General features: G+C 45.8%; 1 long non-coding RNA gene across 1 annotated transcript; it reads left to right on the top strand.

Moving 5' to 3' along the window:
• The first annotated feature begins 2,984 nt into the window (after positions 1 to 2,984).
• On the top strand, positions 2,985 to 21,857 carry LOC146768849 (uncharacterized). The gene is made up of 2 exons (XR_014950100.1): positions 2,985 to 10,527; positions 11,388 to 21,857. It is a non-coding gene; the product is annotated as an uncharacterized LOC146768849 (long non-coding RNA).
• The last annotated feature ends 1,146 nt before the right edge of the window (positions 21,858 to 23,003 follow it).

The following is a 23,003-nucleotide window of genomic DNA, read 5'->3' as shown; positions in this document are numbered from 1 at the left end:
CACTGCACTGACCTGAGGCCGTGGAGAAGCTTCCAAAATTCCATAATAAAACTGAGATTACAGGTGCGGAGTTGGAATGGAAGTGTGTGATAGCACAGGGTGGAAACTCAGAGTTGAAGGGTTTAGAATGCAGGAATAGATATAAAGCAAGATGGAGGTTTTAGGGTGGAGGCTGCTCCTTCTCCTTCACCTCCTTCTCCATGGGTTTGGGTGGTTTTGTGCAATTGGATAAAAAAGTCCCCATTGCAGACTTTGAGTGGTTGGTTATTGGGTTAAAAATAAAAATAATTTACGTGTCCTTACTTAATTGGATAGTTTAGCCTTAGAAGACCTAGGAGAGGAAGATCGTTAGCCATGGTGTAGCTTGTTAGTAGAATGCTGTAGAAGTCACAACTTGTGAGATGTAATATGGATAAGAAATAAGAAACATTTGAGCCTGAACACAAAATACCATCTCAAGCACTTTCAACCCTGCCCCTTACAGAGGCAGAAAAAGAAGATAAAGAATCAACAACTCCTAAAGGAGCAATTCCTTCCTTCCTGTGAAGGAGCAGCTTCCCCCTGGCTCTGGAGGCTGCCAGAAGTGGTAGAACAGGGAAGGAGTTGAGAGAGATTCTCCTGAGAATTCACTCCAAATACACCAATGGAAAGGATTTGGGGATTTTTCTTTCCCAAACAGAATTAGACCTGAAGTATCAGAATGATTTGCTCACCCATTTTGGTTCCTGGTCCCCACAAGAGCCTGAAGTCACACCCTGTTCACAAATCAGTACCGTGAAGCTGTGGTTAGAAAACTGAATCATAATCTCCATTTCACTCACATTTTCCCTATTTTTATGTGGGATATTTTTTTTTCCTCTGCCTGTTTTCATTTCCCTTTTTTCCTTTGCTATTTCCCTCTCTCCTCCAGGATGCAAAGGCTGTTACTCGATACCAAAGCCACGTGTGCTGTTCCCAAAACGGAGCTTGGAGGGGATCAGTGACACGGATTTGATGGGAACAACAGCCAGAGACGGTGCCTCCCTGATCCCCCCCTCCCAGCCCCCAAAAATTCCCTGCTTGATGCTGACCAAAGCTGAAAGCACGGCTGGAGGGAGCTGAAACAAGACGCTGAGTCATTAATTTTCCTGAACTCCGGAGAAGTTTGGAATTACATCATCATTTAAGGGAAGTACATGAAATTTTGACTCGGTGTCTGTGTGGCCCCGTGGCTCCGGGCCTGGGATCTGGTTTCTGCCTGGATGGGGAGGCTGGAGGAGGGGATTTGCTGCTCACACCCTTTCCTTTCCTGGGGTTTTGCCTTCCAAACCCCCTTTTCCCCATTGATGATGGGGATGGGGCTCCCAGGAGGGGCCTTTAACATTTTCCCAGTCCAGGTTTCTCCCCACAACATCCAGGCAGGGAAATAATTTGTGTTCCCTCATCTCCCTGGGGTAAAACTGTGCCACGTTGGAGCTCCATACCTGAGCAACTCAGCTCAAAACTCCAACAAGCCACTTTTTACCTAAAATAAGGACATTTTTCCACATATTTGATGTCTTTGCATTGCTGAGCAAGGGGGGAAGGAGCTCCCCAGGGAGGAAATCCCAGTGGAAGGAAGCAAAAGTCCCTGAACCCAGTTTGCTCCAAACTGTGGGAAGTGTCTGGCACGAGCACTTCCTGCCTAGACTGGTTTGGGACTGGTTTGGGATTGGATTTGGGATTGGTTTGGAATTGGTTTGGGACTGAATTGGGTTTGGTTTGGAACTGATTTGGAATTGGTTTGGGATGAGTTTGGGACTGGATTTGGATTGGTTTGGAACTGGTTTGGGATTGGTTTAGGACTGGTTTGGGATGGGATTGGGATTGGTTTGGAACTGGTTTGGGACTGGTTTGGGATTGGTTTGGGACTGGTTTGGGATTGGTTTGGGATTGGTTTGGGACTGGATTTGGATTGGTTTGGCACTGGACTAGGATTGGTTTTGGACAGGTTTAGGATTGGTTTGGGACTGGACTGGTTTGTGACGGGTTTGGGATTGGTTTGGAATTGGTTTGGGACTGAATTGGTATTGGTTTGGGACGGTTTGGGATTGGATTGGGATTGGATTTGGATTGGTTTGGGACTGGTTTGGGATTGGTTTGGGACTGGATTTGGGATTGGTTTGGCATTGGTTTGGTACTGGATTAGGACTGGATTAGGATTCGCTTTGGACATGTTTGGGATTGGTTTGGGATTAGTTTGGGACTGGATTGGGACTGGACTAGAATTGGCTTGAGACAGGTTTGGGACTGGTTTGAGACAGGTTTGGGACTGGATTGGGATTGGTTTGGGACTGGTTTGGGATTGATTTAGGACATGTTTGGGATTAGTTTGGAATTGGTTTGGGACAGGTTGGGGACTGGTTTGTCCCTCCCATGGATGTAAAGGCATGCTCATCTCATCAGCCGTTTTCTGCTGTGGTTTATTTTGTGGTTCTCTCCCTCTGTTTCAAAGAGCAGAGGAGATTTTTTTAAGGTTGACCCTTCCCTGGCCTTTTTCGTTTTTTAATTGGAATACTGGGGAAAAGAGCAGGAGGCAGAAATGAACAAAAAAACAGGAAAATACACACTATTTTAGAGTAAATGTCAATTGCACTAAAATCAATGTATTGGTAGATTCATGGAATAAATTTTCCAAAATTAGTGCCAGAAGTTGTTTGGATAAGGTGAAGTCAAACTGCAGTGCACAACAAATATTTACCTTCATTTCAACAATGAAGGGTAAAAATGAGGACAAAAATAAAACACATCAACAATAAATTTGACATAAAAAATTGGATTTATGGAGGGAATTTCCTGCCTGGAGTTGCTTGGTTTCAGTGGTTTCAGACCCTTGGAGCTGCTCTCACCATGAGGACATTGGATTTTTCTCTGTATATTTTCTTATATATATATATATATATATATATATATATATGTGTGTGTGTGTGTATGTATATATATATATATATATATATATATATATATATATATATATATATGTATGTATGTATGTATTTTTTAAAAATGTGGTTTGGGTTTTAGAAACCAGAGCAGCTGTGGCTGCCCTGGATCCCTGGAAATGCCCAAGGCTGGATGGGGCTTGGAGAACCTGGGATAGTGGAAGGTGACCACGGTTGGAACAAGATGAACTTTAAAAATCTTTCCAACACAACCCAAATATTGAGAGAAAAAATTAAATTTCTAAATAAACTCTGATATTCACCCAAACAGATTTTTTTTTTTTCCTTGCCAGCCACTTGTCACATTTTTCCCCTCATTCTGTGATCCAGAGGTTTCTCCTGACAGGATAATTCCACCTCCCCTCCACAGAAACCCTCCTCAGCTATGGACAATCTTAAGGAGTTTTTCCCAGAATAAATGCTGTTCCTCAGTTCAGTTTCCTGTGTGTTTCAGTGGATTTTAGACAGGTTTTATCACTAGAAAGGGTTTTGAGTGAAGCAAAAATTAAATTAGTTCATGCACATAATTCCAAACACCTTTGCTGCAGTATCTGTGTATTTAAGACCAGTTTTATTTTAGTTTGAGATCCCAAAGCTCATCCCTGGATAGGACTGGAGCTGTTTTTTTTTTTTTTTACCCAGAAGAAACGCTGCTCCTCAGTTCACTTTTTATTTCAATTCCCCTCACACAACTCAATTCAATTCATTAATTCAATAAAATAGCCAATAAAGTATTTATATATAGAGAATATATAAAAACCTCAATAAATCAATAATTCAATTCATTCAATTAATCCCTTTTCAGCCCAGAAGTGAGAGCTGCCTCTCTGTCACGTCCCAGGGAGTTTTGTTTGCCCCACAGAAGCTTTTGAAAGAGTTCCACCTCCCAAATGAAACCCTAGAGCAATGTAAACATTTTCCCTGCTGCCAAAACCAGAGAGCAAAAGTGAAATGCACACCTTTCTTTGCTTTCCCCTGCTGTTCCTTGTCAAAATATTCCCTGTTAACATCTATCACACTCTTTATTTGGTTTTTTTTCTTCTGGGGAGCGCCACTGGGATTTTTTTATTGCTGTTATCCCTGGGATTTGGGGTTATTTGAAGGAAACACACAAATACATTTATAATAATTAGGAAATTATCAAGGCTGGAGGAGATCTTGAGCATCATCCAGTCCCACCATCACCTTAATCCCCAAACCACCTCCCTGGGCAGCTCATTCCAATGCCTGCCCACTCTTGCAGGGAATTTTTTTCCCCCAATATCCAATCTGAAACTCCCCTGGTGCAATTTGAGGACTTTTATTCTTGAGTGGAGTTTAATCCTGCTGGGAATAACATCAGGTGAGTAAAACCTGGATTTGCCTCCATGAATTCAACTCCTTGGTCTTGTCCAGCTTGGGAAAAATATACAAATATCCCCCTGATCCTGTTTTTCATCCCTGTGGATTTCCTGCTGTCCCATGGCAGTCAGGGATGGTCTCTTGGAATTGCAGCACAGGTTTCTGTGCTTCCCCCAGAATTCCCCACTTTTCTTCAGTTTGGGGTTTCCCAATGGAAAATTTAACTCATTATTGGTTCAAAGTTTGGTGGAGCAGAGCTACAAGTGCCCCCTGAATTTGGAAGATTAAAGGTACAATAATCAGAGCCAGGGCCTTGCACAACATCTCTCCCTCAGCGAGGTGTTTATTTCCTAAAAATAGAAAAATTACTTCAGGAAAACATTTCCTGGCCGGATAAGGTTCTCATTTCCAGCATTCCACACGCTGCTTGCACACGTCATGGGAGGACTTTCATCCCTGAAAAAGAAGGATGATCCTGTGGTTTTCATGCCTGTGAGAGGCTGCCTGGAACAGAGGCTGGGCAGAATTAAAGAATAAAGTAGGGACCCAAAATGGACCTAAAATGGACCCAAAATGGACTCAAAATGAACCTTGGGTCACGAGTTTTCACACTTTTACATGTTTTGGTCATTTCCATAGTGGGGTAATTGTCCAATTCCAGCTCCAGGCTGTGAAGTCCCATCCTCCCAGGTTGCTCTCTTTAATTCATTTTTGTTTGTGCTTTTGGGGCCTGGAAAAGCATTGTGGCTGTGGCTACACCCAAGATGGATCCTTTGTCATGATTTTTCACACTTTTACAGGTTTTCATCTATTTCCATATTGGGGTTAATTTTCCAGTTACAGCTCCAGGCTATGAAGTCCCATCCTCCCAGATTCCTCTTTAATTCTCTCTTGTTTGCACTTTTTGGGCCTGGAAGAGCATTGTGGCTGTGGCTACACCCAAGATGGACTCTGGGTCACGAGTTCTCACACTTTTACAGGTTTTCATCTATTTCCATATTGGGGTTAATTGTCCAATTCCAGCTGCAAGCTGTGAAGTCCCATCCTCCCAGGTTGCCCTCTTCAATTTGCTGTTGTTTGTGCTTTTTGGGCTGGAAAGGGATTTTTGTGTCACTGAGCTGTGAGGAGACCTTGCTGACACTTCACATGAAGTTCAGAGTCACACACTAATCTGAAAAATAGGACAGCTGAAACTTAAGGCATCAGTTTCACCCATGGGATTGGGAATCTCGAGGGTTCCGTGACTCCTGTGAAGTTCCACCACCACAGCTCCAGGGAAGAGGTGCTGGGCCTCCTTCTCCTCCTCCTCCTCCATCTTCCCTGGATTTTGGCTGGGAATGTTGCCCTACTCATATTTCCCCGGGAGAGAAGAGCTTTTGGCCACCACAACTCCAGGAATGCTGAGAGAGGTTCCTCGACCTGCTGCCTTCAGAGAGGAGATTTTGTTAAATCCATGAAAAACCCGGTTCCAGCCCCATCCAGGGATGAGCTTTGGGTTCTCAGACTAAGATGAAACCCTAGACTAAGATGTCTAAAACCCACAGACAACACACAGAAAATGTTTACATTGCTCTGGGGTTTCATTTGGGAGGTGGAACTCTTTCAAAAGCTTCTGTGGGGCAAACAAAACTCCCTGGGACGTGAGGACAGAGAGGCAGCTCTCACTTCTAGGCTGAAAAGGGATTTATTGAGTCAGTTGTGTGAGGGAATTGAAATAAAAAGTGAACTGAGGAGCAGCATTTCTTCTGGGTAAAAAAAGCCAGCTCCAGTCCCATCCAGGGATGAGCTTTGGGACCTGAAACTGCAATAAAACTTGTTTTAAATACACAAATACTGCAGCAAAGGTGTTTGGGATTATGTGCATGAGCTAATTTCATTTTTGCTGCACTCAAAACCCATTCTAGTGTGACTGTCTAAGAGTTAGACTCGAGATCAATTGATCTTGACATAGTTGAGGGCAGACTATCATTAAAGCTGGGCCTAAGCTGGAAAAAATCCACGAAGACTGATGTGTTCTGATGTGGGGTGGTGCTTTTTTACTGCAAAATCTCTCTTTGGAAAGGAGGAAATCAGCTGGAGAGGATATCCTGGGGCTTCCCCGTGCTCAGCCCATGGGAGCTGCAGATTAATGGGGTCACCTCAGCACAGCCAGGAGAGCTCAGTAAAGCCAGGTTTGCTTCCCATATCCAAAATGTTGCCCTGGCACGCTGGAAAAGGAGATCTGAGTCATCCAATTCCCCTTAAAATTAATAGTTAATAATTTCCCCAAACTCTCAGGCATCTATAAAGCAAATCCACAGCTATTTTTGGGAGCTGCAGAGGCTGAGGTGGGAATGGATGGCACAAACTGATGATAAAACTGGTGGATTATACTACTTAAACCAATTTTTTCCTCATATTTAGACTAAACTTGGTGCTAGAGTAAATTATCAAAGCAGTCATACTTCCATTAGTGATTAATCCAGCTCAAATATAATTAATCCATGGTGAAATCAATTGTAACTCACTCCTGCCTTGTGATGAAAGAAGGAACAGAAAAAATTCCCCAGATCAGAATCAATACCCAAAACTGAGCACAGTTTTCAAAGATCCCAGTCTGGAAAACAAAAATACCTCTGGTTTGTCTCAGCTAAGGAGATGATTCATATCAAAATTATTCACTTTTCGTTAAAGAATTCTATTGCTCCACATTCCCAAAAGGTTTGCTGCTCTCCTCCCCAAGCCTGAAATCTTTAAAATCCCAGAAATCTCTACAGTGATTTTTGGTGTCCTGGTGCTCTTCAGCTTTCTATGTCCTCATTAGGAAGGATAATTTTGGTGCATAAATTAATGAGGATGAGGGGACAAACAAAGAGGCATCTTCCAGGTTCAGTATTTAAGATTTCCCACTTATTTTTTAACTTCTATTTCTATTTATGCATCCAGAGCTCTCTAGGATAACATCCAAATGTTCTCAGCATGGTAGCTGAAATGCAGGAGAATCCCAGGGAAATATGGGAACACCTTTCCCTTCTTGGGAGCGAGCAAACACCTGCAGGGAAAAACATCCACCACCTTTAGGGAATGCCAGGATTTTCAGGAGGAGCAGAGCAGGTGAGGAGATGAGCAGAGGGATGGAGCAGCTCTGCTGGCAGGAAAGGCTGGCACAGCTGGGATTGTTCACCTGCACAGGAGAAGCTTTGGGCTGAGCTCAGGGTGGCCTGGCAGGGCCTGGAGGAGCCCCAGGAAAGCTGGAGAGAGACAATTTCCAGGGATGGAGGGACAGCACACAGGGAATGGTTTCCCACTGATAGAAGGAAGACTTATTTTGGATATTAGGAAGGAATTGTTCCCTGTGATGGAAATGAGGGGCTGGGATGGAATTCCCAGATTTCCCCTGGATCCCTGGCAGTGCCCAAGGCCAGGTTGGACATTGGCACAGTGGGAGCTGTCCCAGCCTGGAACAAAATGACCTCTAAGGTCCCTTCCATCCCAAACCCTTCCATGATTCCATGCCAATATTCCCATTTATCACACTGGCAGGACTCTTGCCCTGCCATTAAACACAGCCCTTCCACCAGACCAGGCTGACCCAGGTGTGATCCTGGCCTTTTCCTCCCTGCAATCCTCATTTTCAGCTGCACCCCTCAGCTGAAAGATCTCCTGAATTTCTCCTCTTTGTGTTGTCCAGCCCAAACCCAGCTCTGCTGAGCTTCCTCACCGAGCCCAGCTTGGCAGGATTGCTTTGAAAATCAGGTTTTGTTGATTGTGCTGCACTAATAAAGTTCCCTCTCACATCAGATTGCTCTGCCAGGAAAACACAGGGATCCTGGGAGTTCTCTGTGCTCCCCTTCGGAGTTTTCTTTAAAAGGTCTGACTGAAAATTCAGATTTCGTTCCCAGTTTTCCCTGGCTGCTCTTTGCCATGCCAGCCTGGCAGTGCCCAAGGCCAGGTTGGACATTGGGGACCATGGCAAGGGTGGGATGAGATGAGCTTTAACGGCCCTCCCAACCCAATCCAACCCAACCCAACCCAACCCAACCCAACCCAACCCAACCCAAGTCAGCCCAACCCAACCCAACCCAACTCAACCCAACCCAACCCAAAGCCCAACCCAACCCAACTCAGCCCAACCCAACCCAACCCAACCCAACCCAAATCAGCCCAACCCATCCCAAATCAGCCCAACCCAATCCAAATCAGCCCAACCCAATCCAACCCAACCCAACCCAACTCAATCCAACCCAACCCAACCCAACCCAAACCAAACCAAACCATACCAAACCAATCCAACCCAACCCAGCCCATCCTGTGAATCTCTGAAGGCAAAATCTGCACTTGTGACTCCCCCAAAACCAACTAAATATTCATGCCACTGATATTTTAGAAATCCCAGTTTGGGAATAACCAGCTGAGAGCACCCTGTGTCCCCAGGGGAGCGGATTAAAGTGACAGTGATGACATTTCTGAACTTGATTTTCTTGCAACATCCTGAGAGGCAGAAACCTCATCCCTGGGGACCATCCAAGGTGGAGCTCCTGAGGAATGCCACTCCTGCCAGCTGGAATATCTTCTTTACCCTCTGGAATGACTCCTCCATCCCTCTGCCTCCTGAAGTTAAAAAGCAGCGTTCCCTGAAATCATTTATTTGGCTTCTCCCATAAATTTTCTCCTTAAACTTCAGTGCAGCATTCCAAAACAAACCAAAATATCCCGGAAAAGCTCTGCTCTTATCTCTTGGCTGTCTGGATTTGGGCAACATTTTCCATGACAACGAGCAGCAGCAAAAAAAAAACACAGCCAGAGCCCAAACAACAGCAGGGGATGGATGGACCAGCACAAATAAAGGGAAATACAGTGAATTTTTGTCCATAAAAAACAACTTCTTAAGCAAAGTTTGTTATTTTATCTTTGATCCCCAACAGAAGAATCCTCAGCATCCAGTTCAAAATCTCCAATGAAAGCTCTAAGAAAATATAATTTTTATTTATTCCAGCTCTTTCTTTCACCCAAATTTATATTTATAAATTTATATTTCTCACCATTCGTGCACACACAGGCTGTTAACTGTTTTCCCATAAGGAAATACCCAACAATTCTGCCTATTTATCTCCCTGAGAAAGATGAGTTATGAAAGCTAAAAAACCAGCTAAATTCAGTGGAGGTTTGGGTTTTTTCTATTTCAAACCTCTGACAGCATGAAAAAAATCAGATTTTTTTCTTCAATATATTTTTAAATCATCCAATATAAATGAATAATATTGAATATAAATTGAGAGCATTGAGCAGTGTTTAAAGAGAAGGGAGTCACGGTCTGACTCTTCCCAAAGAGTGGGAATGTGGCTGGGAGGGGGAGATGAGCCCCAGACACTGCTGAAGTCTCTGAAGATGTCTGCAGCAACCAACACTCTCCCTAATGAGACCTCAGAATGTCTTGATGAGCTTCTCTAATTGCTCTGCATAATTGGAAGGAGCTGCAGCCCCATTTCAAAAATGCTCAGCTTCCAGTTGGGGGAATGTGGCTCTAATTAAGCTGAGGGGGGTGGGTTTGGTTTAGAGGGGGGCTTTTGTTTTATTTATTTTGTTTTATTTTGCTCTGGTTTGTTCTGGTTTGTTTTGGTTTGCAGCCTTGATTATTTGAGGATGAAAACAACCTTAATCAGTGACCAGATTTATCAATAATCAATCACAAACATCTCAAAACCTACACTGATAGTTTTTGGGTTCATCAGGGGATTTGTGCTGTTAATAAAGAAACAACCAACATTTCTTAATATTTCACTTGTTCCCACTAAATCAGCAGCTTTTCCCCAAATTCTCTCTCTCAGGCAGTACAAAAATAACCAGAAATATTTTAAAAAGCAAATAAAAAGGTAAATGTTTATGTTGGGGGTGAGAAGGGAGACCTTAGAGCCCTTCCAGGGGTTTGGGAAAAGGAGGGAGAGGGATTTTTATAGGGACAGAGTGGGACAGGACAGTGGGAATGGGTTTAAAGTGAGGTGGGACAGGGCTGGATTGGATGCTCAGAAAAACAGGGAATTCTGTGCCTGGGGCTCCCCAGGACAGGGTTGGCTCCCTCAGCTCCCAGGGAACATTCCTGGCTAACGTTCCTTAGAATCCCACCATCCCTTCCTCATCTGTCCCATCCAGGCTTGTTCCAGAATCCATCCAGGAGTTTCTTCACGTGTTCCCAGACTTCTCATTTCTCTGGGACTCCCAGGAATTCAACTTCACCACTCACCACCCTGTAAGGGCGAGATTTATCCACGGATTCTCCCAAACTCCACCTGATCCATCATCAGCTCCGTGCCGTAGATCCAGCTGGATTTATCTCCATGCTGGGCTCGTGGTTGCAAAATTCCATGATCCAGCTTTTCTCCCAGAGCTGGATTTCTCTCTCAGTCTCAGCATGGCATTTAGACTGAGATGAAAAGGTGCTGCTGTCCCCTGTTTACTGCTGGAAAATTGGTAGTGAATTATGAGCAGCAGAAACCTAGAATATTATCATGGAAAAGTCTGCCAGTCCCAGTATCAGACATTGCCTCCAGGATCTCCATTCCCACAAGGAGCTGTGCAGAGAGGCTTGACAAGGATATTCACAGGAGTGGAATTTTCTGGAATCCCAGGATTAGGGTTGGAAAATCCCTCCCAGCCTAGGGAGTCCCAGCTGGGCCCCATGCCCACCTTGTCCCCAGCCCAGAGCACTCAGTGCCACCTCCAGGGGACACCTGCAGGGATGGGCACTGCAAAGCTCCCTGGGCAGCCCCTGCCAGGGCATGAGCACCCTTTCCATGGGGAAATTTATCCAAAATAATATATTGGAAATATATTCCAATATATTTCCAATATAAACCTTAAGGCCGTTCCCTCTCCTCCTGTCCCTGTTCCCTGGCAGCAGAGCCCGACCCCCCCAGCTGCACCCTCCTGTCAGGGAGTTTGGAATATTGAAATATTGAAATATTGGAATATTGGAATATGGTCCCAAAACAGGTTGAGGACAAGAGTAGGAGCAAGGCAGCCTTACCACCCTGATCACCAGCAGCAGAAAAGCCTTGTGGTGTTTGCTCCATTCACTCTTTGTTTTTAATGATTTTTCTTTTCCTTTAGGAGCACAAAAGATCCGGGAGACGGAATCTGGCACTTCATCATCCCCTTCCTCACAAAAGTGCTAATTTGGAAAAACAGAAAGGAGGATAACAGGAGGATTTATGAACACACACAGAGTAATAAATAAGCTGATAACACTGCGAAAGGGCCGTTGTTAAATATGTTTTACATTTGAAGGGCTATAAAGTTGTTCAAGCAAGCTCTGGTGAGCCTGGTTTTAATGAAGTCTTCTCTCTCTACAAGGCAGCGTGTTCCATGTGGAGACGGTTATTTCCTCCCATTCCTGATGGAGTCACTCTCCCAGGATGCCAGGGCACTTGTTAGAGCTGCTGGTTATCCCTCTTTCCCAAAGGAAATCCAAAACATTCCCTGAGCACTGCTGGAGGCTGCCCAGCAAAGGGCCAAGTGTGCAGAGTTGTGAATCTCTCAAAAATAAATGGTCAGTGACAAAAATCCCGAAGGAATGAGAAATCCAAGCTGTGTTTTTTGGGTCGTCATGGCCCAGCAAGAACATCCAGGCTGATTGTGCTTCCCAAAAGTTTTGCTTTTCCCACTTTGGAATCCCAGCAATTCTGACCATCCCACACCTCTGAGAGCTGATTTTCTACTGAATCTCTTCTTCCATCCCCCTGAGCATTCAGTGCTCCCTGTGCCTCCTGCTGTGGGATGGTTTCATCCTTGATTTCTTCTCACCCTCACAGTCTGCTTTTCATGGAATTCCAGAATGGTTTGGGATGGAAGGGATATTAAAAATCACCCAGTGCCACCCCTGCCATGGCAGGGACACCTCCCACTGTCCCAGGCTGCTCCAGCCCCAGTGTCCAACCTGGCCCTGGGCACTGCCAGGGATCCAGGGGAATCTGGGAATTCCATCCCAGCCCTGCCCACCCTGCCAGGGAACAATTCCCAATTCCCAAAATCCCATCCAACCCTGCCCTCTGGCAGTGGGAGCCATTCCCTGTGTGCTGTCCCTCCATCCCTGGAAATTGTCTCTCTCCAGCTTTCCTGGGGCTCCTCCAGGCCCTGCCAGGCCACCCTGAGCTCAGCCCAAAGCTTCTCCTGTGCAGGTGAACAATCCCAGCTGTGCCAGCCTTTCCTGCCAGCAGAGCTGCTCCATCCCTCTGCTCATCCTGGAGCCTCCTCTGGGCTCTCTGCAGCAGCTCCAGCTCCTCCTGGGCTGGGGCAGCTCTGCAGGTGGGATCTCATCTGGGGGGCACAATCCCAATCCCTTTCCTGCTCCTCACACTTTATTTTACCCTTTATTTATCCTGCCACTATGAACTTTTCCAGACCCAGATAAAACCTCAGGAGCAGCCAAAAACCCTCTGGCCACAGCTGAGCACAATGACATTTTTACCAAAGCTCTCCCACTTGGAATTTCACTCCATTGACATGGGAAACCTCCAGGCAGTGGAGCAAAGGTGTGTGACTGGAGGAGAAGTGTGTTAATTAAAGGAAAAATTGGTGACACCTCCCTCTTGTTTTTCCAGAAGGGAATCCAGAGGTGAGGTGCTCCTGAAAAGCTGCTTATCCTGAAAAGAGACGGAGCAAGGAGATGAAATGTCTGAGTCACAAAACTCCTGAGGATGCTTTTGGGGCAGAACATCTCATGTGGCATGGTTCATCGGTGGCTCCGGAGCTGGGAATGCCATCCTGCAGGGATGGAATGTAGAGATTGGGAATTGGGAATTGTTCCCTGGCAGGGTGGGCAGGGCTGGGATGGAATTCCCAGAGAATCCCCTGGATCCCTGGCAGTGCCCAAGGCCAGGTTGGACACTGGGGCTGGAGCATCCTGGGACAGTGGGAGGTGTCCTTGTATGGAACAAAATGAGCTGGGAATGCCATCCTGCAGGGATGCAGAGCTGGGAATGGGGTCCTGTGCGACCAGGGACCTCAGATAAGACAGGAAAGCTGGACAAGACAGAACGCACATCCAACCAATTTGGTTAATTAAACATTCTGTTTATTAGTGAGAAGATGGCACTTTATATACACTTCTATATAGTTTACAGTTTACAAAGGCACACTCATTGGCAAGCTAATATTGTTTGTCTTTGTCTTAAGGTGAACTAAACTTCACATTATAAACCTGTACTCCTTCACACCCAGACAGCCCAGTGCTCCCCATCACACCTTGATAGAATTTCTAACTGTGCCACAAACTCTTAATTTCTAACTGTGCACAAACTCTTAATTTCTAACTGTGCACAAACTCTTAATTTCTAACTGTGTCACAAACTCTTAATTTCTAACTGTGTCCCAGGCTGGAAGGCGTCACAAGGCGCAGATCTGAGGTCTGGACTGGAGTAGCTCAAATCTCATTCCAGACAGAAATCTTCCCCCTCTCTCTCAGAAATGCTGCAACAGTCCTGCAGGGATGCAGAGCAGGAATTGCCCTTGAACTGGAGGGTGGCCCAGCCTCTCCCTCCTCCATGGGCGTGGGCTTGGCAGCACCTCTGAACTCCTTGTATATCCTAAACCTGCTCCTCGCCCTTCCCTTTCTCCTAGAAAAAATGTGTCTATTGCCCCTTGGCATTCCCAGGAATGGCTTTGTTTCAGGGGAATTTGTGCCTTCTCTGACTAGAGGAATATTCACTTCCATCCTCAGGATTTTCCTTTGGAGCTGTTTCGTCTGGAGCCTCAGGATTTTCACGTGAGCCCCTCACATCCAGCAGGCTTCTGGATGTTGCTGTCAGACAGTTATCACAGGAAAATCCCATGGGAAACCCACAGCAGCAGTGGGTAAGCTGGAAAAGAACTGTCCTGAACTGTGCAGTCTTAACTTCTTTTTTGCCCAGGGTCAGGATTAAATGGGTGAGAGGGAATTTCTTGTTGGGACTCAGGTGTTTGTCAGTTCTTGTCTCTGTCACAGCCTCACAAACCCTGAGTTCTGCAGCACTTCAACAAACTCAAAATGGAGCCCATCTCTCTCTCTGCAAAGCCTTTTAAGGATCAACTGTCCAATTAAGAAATGACACCTCAATTATTTTTACTTTTAACCCAATACCCAACCACCCATGCCCGCAATGGGACTTTTTTATCCAATTGCACAAAACCACCCAAACCCATGGAGAAGGAGGAGAAGGAGAAGGAGCAGCCTCCACCCCAAAACCTCCATCTTGCTTTATATCTATTCCTGCACTCTAAACCCTTCAACTCTGAGTTTCCACCCTGTGCTATCACACACTTCCATTCCAACTCCACACCTGTAATCTCAGTTTTATTGTTGAATTTTGGAAGCTTCTCCACGGCCTCAGGTCAGTGCAGTGTTCTCCTGGGGGTCAGTGCCTGGCAGCACAGAAAGTCCCAAATTCTCAACATGCAGAGTTCCAACACCCAGGAATTCCCAGAGCCCCTTCAGAGGCTCTGAATTCGGACAGGGAAAGGCTGAGGAGGAAACAATTCCTGGTGTCCCACCCACCTCGTGGGGCAGGGGATGGACAGGCCACACATCGGGAAATATTTCCACACACTCCAGCCCCAGGATAATTGATGAGGGCTTAAAATGCTAATTTCTGCTGTTCAAACTGCTCTCCTGTGCAGAGGTGGGCAGGGTAATGGAGCATTCAGTCTGGCTCAGGCTGGAACCCAGCTCTGTCTCGGCTCCGTGCCCAGGATTGAGGGAGACTCCGAGCCAGGGTGATGAAAAGAGTCTGGAATCACCTCCAGGAACTCCGGGCGACCCCAGGAGCTCCCTCGTGGGTGCCCCATCCCACCCCACTCCTCTTCCCTGCTCCATGCTCACATCCAAAGGTCTGAAGATGTTTTTTTTGCCCCGTGGGGATGACACAAAGAAATGTTTGGCTTCTCCCAGCCCGGGCTGCACTTCCCAAGCTCTTGGAGGAACACTCTGCCTTAATTAGAGGCATCTTTCAGCAGGATTTATCCCCAGGAAGGTGAGACAGAGGGAATTGTTCCTCCCTCTCTGAAGGTAAACTGCTGCTGAACTCTCAGCCCTCACTTCACCTGCCTGATGGAACATGTTTGGAATTACATAACACCGAGTTTTATTTCATTTCAGGCACTAAGAGAGGGTTGCACCAAATCTCCGAGACTCTTTTCCAGCTGGAGAAAGCCCCACATGCAGGAATTTGCACTGGTTTTGGAACAGCTCAGGGAGGAGAGCTGGCATTTCCACCACCTTTTTATAAAACTTGTACAGATTCGTAAAATCCACGCCCAGATTTGCAAAATCCACGCCCAGATTTGCCCCAGTTCAGGGTAAATGTTTCTTTCCCAGGTCAGGATCATTTTTAAATTTTGGAAATGTAGAAAAAAGGCACTGTGGTAATTCAAGTTCTTTGAAAATTGGACTTTGCATCAGATGGAATCAGATAATCAAAGGACCATGGCTTTGAGTCGGGAGGGACCTCAAATCCCAGCCAGTGCCACCCCTGCCGTGGCAGGGACACCTCCCACTGTGCCAGGCTGCTCCAGCCCCAGTGTCCAACCTGGCCTTGGGCACTGCCAGGGATCCAGGGGCAGCCACAACTTCAGCTTTTCCAATGCTGGGAATGGATGCAGCAGGATTTTGCACGTGATTCACACAGGGTGGTTTTCCCAAATTCCAGCACACTGACATATTTTGAATTTATAAACCAAGTTCAAAATGAGCCAAACACATCCCTATTTTCAACAAGTCCAAGTCACTTTTCAATGGGAATGGGGCTCTAATGCTTCATTAAATAATTATTATTTGCCTGTTATTTCCTGGCCAGAAGTTTCTGGATGAAAATACCAAGTGGACATAAATCCAGCAGCTTGGTTGGGTTTCCTAAACAGATTTTTGGGAATACTCCTGTGCTCTGCTGGAGCTGAGTCACTGCAGCAGTTTCAACTTGGAATTTCTGGAAGTGGAGAGGCCAGCAGAGGTGAAACCCATAAGAAAGTCTCAGGAAATGATAAATTTCAGGAACACCATTCCTGCTTCCTTTGAGGAACTGTGTCTGGGGAGTTCTGGGTCACCAGGAGGGCTTGAAAATAATGGATGGAGGTCCTGACCGAGCAAAACCACACCAACCCCACCCTGGGCATCCCTGGCAGCTCTGGCAGCCTCGGGGCCGTGCCCATTCCCTGGGCAGTGCCAGCACCTCTGGGGAAGAGCCTTTCCCTAAAATCCACCCTAAATCCCTCCTGGGCCAGCCCCAGCTGCTCCCTGGGTGCTGTTGCTGCCACCAAAGAAAGAGAAATTCAATCAATTTTTTCCCACTGAGTGGCATTCACTGTGTCTGCTCTTGATGCGAACAATAAAGGAGATATAAAAATCACCCTCAGCCCAGCTCAGACCACTCACAAGTTCCTCTTTCCAAGCATTTCTTCTTGACTCCCCACTAGTCCCAGCCCTCAAGTAAACACCCAGGGGATCTCAGTCCTCCTGGTTTTTCCATGTGCTTCTCCACTCTGCACAGACAAATGCTGAGAATTGCACAATATTTGGTTTTCAGCCAGTTTTGGGCTGGATTTTATACTCTGCAAAAGCTACAGATTTCTAAGATCCTACCTGGAATGCTCTGCACCAGTCTGGTGTCCCCAGCATGGGAAGGACATGGAAATGTTGGGAGAAGTTCAGAGGAGGCCACAAAGCTCCTTAGGGGACTGGAGACAGGATGGGAGAGCTGGGAATGTTCAGCCTGGAGAGGAGGAGGGTGTGTGGAGACCTCACAGCAAATTCAGGGTCTGAAGGGGCTCCAGGGAACATGGAAAGGGACTTTTCGTCAGGAATTGGACGGACAGGGCACAGGGAATGGCTCCCACTGCCAGAGGGCAGGGCTGGATGGGAGATTGGGAATTGGGAATTGTTCCCTGGCAGGGTGGGCAGGGCTGGGATGGAATTCCCAGATTCCCCTGGATCCCTGGCAGTGCCCAAGGCCAGGTTGGACATTGGCACAGTCGGAGCTGTCCCTGCCTGGAATAAAATGACCTCTAAGGTCCCTTCCATCCCACACCCTTCCATGATTCCATGCCAATATTCCCATTTATCACACTGGCAGGACTCTTGCCCTGCCATTAAACACAGCCCTTCCACCAGACCAGGCTGACCCAGGTGTGATCCTGGCCTTTTCCTCCCTGCAATCCTCATTTTCAGCTGCACCTCAGCTGAAAGATGTCCTGAATTTCTCCTCTTTGTGTTGTCCAGCCCAAGCCCAGCTCTGCTGAGCTTCCTCACCGAGCCCAGCTTGGCAGGATTGCTTTGAAAATCAGGTTTTGTTGATTGTTCTGCACTAATAAAGTTCCCTCTCACATCAGATTGCTCTGCCAGGAAAACACAGGGATCCTGGGAGTTCTCTGTGCTCCCCTTCGGAGTTTATTTGGAAGATCTGACTGAAAATTCAGATTTCATTCCTGGTTTTCCATTATGCTCTTTTCCATGCCAGCCTGGCAGTGCCCAAGGCCAGGTTGGACACTGCGGCTGGAGCAGCCTGGGACAGTGGGAGGTGTCCCTGCCATGGCAGGGGTGGAACAAAATGATCTTTAAGATCTCTTCCATCCCAAACCATTCCATGATTCCATGAATCCAGAGTTGGGTTTTGAGGTCTCTTCCATCCCAAACCATTCTGGAATTCCATGATTGACACATCTGGGCTTTGTGGGGGCATTTCTTGCATTCAGGTCCTGGTAGGAAGAAAAAACTTGTTTTCTCCACCTGAACATTTCCTGGCTTGCTGGGTGTCCTTCAGCTCTTCATTTGTTTCTCCATGCTCCCATCCCTGCAATAAAGGGATAATAATTCCCACCCTTTCTGTGGAGCCACTTTTCAATGATTGCATAAAACTCATCCTTTCCCAGGTCCTTGGGAAAACAATTTATTTAAGTTTCTTAACAGCAAAAGTATCCTTAAGAAGGCACTAAAAACCTAAAATTATCCCCCTTTTTTTCTCAATGTATGTGAAATGTTTAATTAGTTAACAAACTTTCCCTGGAGCTCTAATTGGCTGGAAAAAACATGTGGGATTTTTCCTAATTTCCACTTCACCCTGATTTGGCCCTGCCTAAAGCTGTGCTCCCGTTGTGGTCACGACATTTGCTCAGTCCTGCCTTAAAGTTGTGTTCACACGAGAGATCTGGGAGGGAAGGACTGGAGAAGAGTCAATAAACATTGTATTCCTTCAGAATCATGAATTTTGGGTGAAATTGGGGAGTTTAAAATATTACAATCTTAAGTTTACAGTACTTTCCCTACTGCCTTTTTGAAAAAAAAAAAAAATTGAATTGGGATGGGTTTTTTTTGGTCTTTTTAAAATTGTGGGAATACTTCAAAAGGACATTGAGGGGCTGGAGAATGTCTAGAGAAGGGAATGGAGCTGGGAAGGGGATGGAAAACAAATCCTGGGAGGAGCAGCTGAACTGGGGGGGCTCAGCCTGGAGAAAAGGAGGTTCAGGAGGGACCTCGTGGCTCTGCACAGCTCCTGGCAGGAGGGGCAGGGAAAAAATGAGAGGAAACGGCCTCAAATTTCATTCCTAATTGGATATTAGGGAAAAAAAATCCATGGCAGAGTGGTCAGGCCTTGGGATGAGCTGCCCAGGGAGCTTTGGAGTCACTGGAATTGTCCCAGAGGAGTCTGGATGTGGCCTTGGGGACAGGGTTGGGGTGATGCTGGTGTCACTGGGTGATCTTGGAGGGCTCTTCCCACCTTGATAATTCTGGAATTCTGGGCCTGACACAGGTGGTTGGTGACTGCTCCGGTTTTTTGGAGTACCAGGAGATGTTTGGATTTCAAACAGCCCAGGTTGACACCTTCAACCCACCAAACATTCCAAGTGTGTCCCGTCCCTGCAGCGGCTAAACCCCAACCATTCCCCTCCTTGGTCCCTCTGGCTCCCAATCCATCAGAATTCCCCCAAGGAAGGTGGAATTTGGGGGGTGCTGCCATCACCCAGAACGTGCCAGGGCCTGCCCAGCTCCAGCAGCACCCAAACCTCTCATCCCAGCCTGGAGCCAGCCGGAATCGGCGATTCCCGACACGTCTGAGCTCTGCCTGCCACCTATTGGTGTTCAAACTCCCGAGCCCGTATTCCCATTCCTATTCCCAGCTTTCTTTTAGGCCAAAAGCTGTACCAGGGTAAAAATGAGAGCAGCTTTTGGCCAGGGTCACTCAGAAATGCCTCCTGTGGCTGTTCCCTGATTTGTGAGAGGGCAGGAAAAACCTGGAATTGTGTCCTGGAAGGGTTGGTTTGTTTTTCCGGAGGCAGCCAATCCAAACTTTCTTCCCAAAGCTGGGATTTGTGATCTTAAAATTCCCAGGATGTGAAAGGTCAGGAATTTTATTTGTTTTACTGAATTGCTTTGTGATAGAGAGTGAAACATTCCTGGTCACTCCAGACAGAAATGCCAAATCCAGAGGGAGATGGATCAGCACCACTGCACAGGAATTGGCATTTTGGCTCCTGGGATGCTGATTCCACACCACAGGGTGATAAAACCATGGAATTCCAGAGTGGTTTGGGATGGAAGGGACCTTAGAAATCATCTCACTCGTTGGACATGGCAGGGACACCTCCCACTGTCCCAGGCTGCTCCAGCCCCAGTGTCCAACCTGGCCTTGGGCACTGCCAGGGATCCAGGGGAATCTGGGAATTCCATCCCAGCCCCTGCCCACCCTGCCAGGGAACAATTCCCAATTCCTAAATATTCCATCAAATCCTACTTTGAAGCCATTCCCTGGCTACTGTCCCTCCATCCTTGTCCCCAGTCCCTCTGCAGCTCTCCTGGAGCCCCTCCAGGCCCTGGCAGGGCTCTGAGCTCTCCCTGGAGCTTCTCCTCTCCAGGTGAGCCCCCTGAACCTCCTCAATAACCAATTTATCCTCCAAACAACTCCTCAGAATTACCCAAAATGGGGTAGGGAAGTGGATTTTAAGAAACTTACGGAACAAATCCCAATTTAAGATGAGAAAGGATCAGCAGTCCAGCGCTTCAGACTTGCATTCCATATTTTTAGCCAACTTTGTGGTGGCTTTAAAGGGAGTCAGGGGTGGGAAGATTCAACTCAAACTCTTAAATCTGGGGATGTGATGTTCAGACAAATAATTTTTCAAAGATCCCCCCCTAAAATAAGTGGGAGCCTGATCCATGTGGCCTAAAGTGGTGTTGCCATCCCTGGAGAAAAATCAATATTTTATTGTCCACTCACAACTCTCAGAGGCCTCAATCAGAGTCTGATTCTCTCCTTAATTTTCTCCATTTTGAATAAATCTCCCACTGAGCTCCATAAAAGCCTTGAAACTCAACCTTGTGCTCAATGTGGCTCTGGCAGAAATTATATCCAGATATTCCTTCAGTTTATGTGGGGAGAACGAGAGGAAGCCACTGCTCCATTTTTATTAATCACTGATAGCCATTCTTATTAATACTGAAAAAGATTGGTTTTCACAGGTTTTGGGGTTGTTTTTTAGTTTTGGTTGCTTTTCTTGGATTTTTTTAAGATACAAGACGGATTCTGATGTTGTTCAGACCTCTGAATATTGAGTTTGCTGTGCCTGACCCTTTTAAAATTGAAGTGAAATAAAATCTTGTGGTATTCTCTTAAATCTTGAACATTAAAGCAATAAAATTAATTTAAAACCAACAACAACAAAACCCAAAAGCAACCAACCAAGGAAACAAAACCAAACCCCAGTTTATTTGTGAAGTAAAAACAGAGATGGATGAAAAATTATTTATTTCTTGATTTTTGAATGTTTCTGTAAGAACATAATTAAATTTCCAAGTGGAACAAGATTGAAAGTGTCTGAAATATGGGATTTAGGGTTAATAATTAATTTTCACCTTTTTTCTAATGTGGTTTTGCTCGGTCAGGACCTCCATCCATTATTTTCAAGCCCTCCTGGTGACCCAGAACTCCCCAGACACAGTTCCTCAAAGGAAGCAGGAATGGTGTTCCTGAAATTTATCATTTCCTGAGACTTTCTTATGGGTTTCACCTCTGCTGGCCTCTCCAGAAATTCCAAGTTCCTGCTGCAGTGACTCAGCTCCAGCAGAGCACAGGAGTTTTCCCAAAAATCTGTTTTTTTCCCCAAGAAACCCAACCAAGCTGCTGGGATTATGTCCACTTGGTATTTTCATCCAGAAACTTCTGGCCAGGAAATAACAGGCAAAAAATAATTATTTAATGAAGCATTAGAGCCCCATTCCCATTGAAAAGTGACTTGGACTTGTTGAAAATAGGGATGTCTTTAGCTTATTATGAACTTGGTTAGAATATTTGATTTTATGCAAATTTTATTCCGGATTAAGGACACAAAAAGAAAGCCAGGCATTGGAGCTTGCTGGCAATTCCAATTCCTGGAAATCCCTTTTTAGTGCCATCAAATCACCATCCCTGGGGGTATTCAAGGAATTGATTGATCAAAGATTGGCCTTGATCTTGGAGATCTTCTCCAACTTTAATTTTATTTTATCACTTGAATTCCATGATTCTGCTTCTGGAGAGCTGCTGTGAAAAAAAAAAAAAAAAAAAAAAAAACAGCACAAAACTGATTTTCCCTCTGCAAGCAGCCTGGGTTTAAATCCAAAGTCAGCCCAGAGCTCCTCTCTCTCTGCACTAATTGATCTCTTAATTGGCTCAGTCAACACAGCATCTGCATCACACGAGCAGCACTAATTGCTACAAGCTGCTGGTGCAATGTTGAGCGCTCCAAGGCAGGGAATGCGGGATGTGGATGGGCAGGATGGATTCCAAAGGGGCCTGAGCGAGGGGGTTCCTTTTGGGAACCCCAGCAGGAGAATTGGGGGGTTCCCCTGAGCTTCCAGCACGATGAGGAACCCCAGTCCCTCCCCTAATCCATGTGGGAAAAGAGGGAAAGGCAGGTCTTGTCCAAAGATCAGTGGTAATTCCTTAAGGAATATATTTATTAATGTTTATTTCTCAATATTAAGACTGGCTATTGTTGTTTTAATTTCAAAATAGAAGAGATTTTATATAAGAATATAATATTTATATAAGAATAAAATCACAATATTTTATTTCACGTTGATTTTAAAAGGGTCAGGCACAGCAAACTCAATATTCAGAGGTCTGAACAACATCAGAATCCTTCCTGTATCTTAAAAAAATCCAAGAAAAGCAACCAAAACTAAAAACAACCCCAAAACCTAGGAAAACCAATATTTTTCAATATTAATAAGAATGGCTATCAGTGATTAATAAAAATGGAGCAGTGGCTTCCTCTCGTTCTCCCCACATAAACAAAAGGAATATCTGGATATAATTTCTGCCAGAGCCACATTGAGCACAGGGTTGAGTTCCAAGGCTTTTATGGAGCTCAGTGGGAGATTTATTCAAAATGGAGAAAATTAAGGAGAGAATCAGACTCTGATTGAGGCCTCTGAGAGTTGTGAGTGGACAATAAAATATTGATTTTTCTCCAGTGATGGGATGGAATTCCCAGAGCAGCTGTGGCTGCCCCTGGATCCCTGGCAGTGCCCAAGGCCAGGTTGGACACTGGGGCTGGAGCAGCCTGGACAGTGGGAGGTGTCCCCATGGCAGGGGTGGCACTGGATGAGTTTAAGGTCCCTCCCAACCCAAACCATTTCTAAACTAATTTAAGACTTGGCTTTATCTCTTTCAAAGCCACACAGAATGAAAAATTTCTCAAACTCAAACAGAGAAACATCAATTT

This window comes from Lonchura striata, chromosome 1, assembly GCF_050655825.1.
Source record: "Lonchura striata isolate lonStrDom1 chromosome 1, ASM5065582v1, whole genome shotgun sequence".
NCBI classification, from domain to species: Eukaryota; Metazoa; Chordata; class Aves; order Passeriformes; family Estrildidae; genus Lonchura; species Lonchura striata.
The sequence above is the reverse complement of the archived record's forward strand: the minus strand, read 5'-3'. Positions and strand labels throughout refer to the sequence as shown.